The sequence below is a fragment of the Belonocnema kinseyi genome, chromosome 10 (assembly GCF_010883055.1).
Source record: "Belonocnema kinseyi isolate 2016_QV_RU_SX_M_011 chromosome 10, B_treatae_v1, whole genome shotgun sequence".
Taxonomy (NCBI): domain Eukaryota; kingdom Metazoa; phylum Arthropoda; class Insecta; order Hymenoptera; family Cynipidae; genus Belonocnema; species Belonocnema kinseyi.
The window spans coordinates 93533260-93534782 of NC_046666.1; the positions used below are offsets into that span (position 1 = coordinate 93533260).

General features: G+C 21.7%; 1 protein-coding gene across 5 annotated transcripts in view; it reads right to left on the reverse strand.

Annotated features, from left to right (window-relative positions):
* Positions 1-1523, reverse strand: part of LOC117181913 (MIF4G domain-containing protein B) — a 123978-nt gene that overhangs the window by 33587 nt on the left and 88868 nt on the right. The gene's annotated exons all lie outside the window — the stretch shown is intronic.

Here is a 1523-nt window from a genome sequence, read left to right on the forward strand (position 1 = left end):
AATATTTTTGCATTTGTTATTTAGAGATAATAGAAATAACTTACTATCAAAATAATTGAACTTTCAACTAAAAAAAAGGAATAACAAATTTCCAACAAAATACTTACATTTTCAATTAAATTGATAAATCTTTAACAAAAAAAGTTTTAATTTCTAATTAAAAACTGTTGAACTCATCCAAAAAGATATTAATTTTACACAAGAGTTGACTTTTCAGTCAATAAGGATTTTTTTTTAAATTGTTCAATTTCAAATCCAAAAAGATGATTTTTTTACAAAACAGTGTAAACTTATTTTTAAACGGAATAGTTTAAGGACTTCTAGTTAAAAAAATATAAACTTATTTTCAATGCTTTGGATTGAAGGATAAAAAAAATTTTTTAATGTTAAAGACTGAATCATTTTGATCAATAAAAATGGATTAATTACTATTCTTTTTAATTGGAAACTTTTTAAATTATAAATTGAATTGGTTTATTTTAAGGCGCTTTATATTATTAATTTTTACATTTTTATTTATAAATTCAAACTCAAAAGTCTTATTTACGAATTGACAATTTTAAAAATCGAACGGTGTAACAAAACAGTTTCATTTTCAACTAAAACAAAAAACGAAGTTTCAACCAAATCCTTAAATTTATAACGAAGGAGATGAATTTTCATTAAAATTTTCAACCAATCAGATGAATTTTCGACCAAGAAAATTAATGATCTGCAAAAAAAGTCAAATCTTAAACAAAATACATGAATATTTAAAGAAATGATTTAATTTTAAAGTAAAAAAGACGAATTATCTACAAAAAGTTGAATTTTTTAAGCGAAAAATATTAGTTTTCAATGAAAGAGTTAAACTTTCAACCAAATAGTTAAATATTCAACCATAATTAAAAAAACCTTGTTAAAAAAAACGTATTTTTTTTTTTACAAAATAGTTCAACTCTTAGTGAAATAATCGACTTTCAAACCCAAGAAGATGTACAGTTGATATTTTAACCAAAAAATTGCATTTTTGACCAAAAATGATACATTTTCAACCGAAAAGATTAAATTTCTACTAAACAAGGTCAATTTTCAACAAAAAACATGAACTTTCAACGAAATTGTTTAATTGTAAAAACAAAAAGAGTATTTCCACCCAAAAATTATGATTTTAATTTTTAACAATATAGTTGCATTTACAACAGAACGACTCTACAATCAAAACATATTTATAGTTGATAATTCAACCGAAAAATGTAATTTTTAATCAAAAAGTATAAATTTTCCATAAAACAATTTAATTTCTGCAAAAAAGGACGACCTTTTAACAAAACACATGATTTTTCAACAAAAAATGGTATTGATAGTTACATAGTTACAAATAGTTACATTTTCAACAAAATAATTGATTTTTCAATCAAATAATTGAGTTTTTATCCTAACGAGATGAATCCCAAAATCACCAATTTCTTTAATTTCTTTCAAATGCGGTGAAGATATAAGTAAGACTATTATAATATAACATAATTATAATATTATCATTA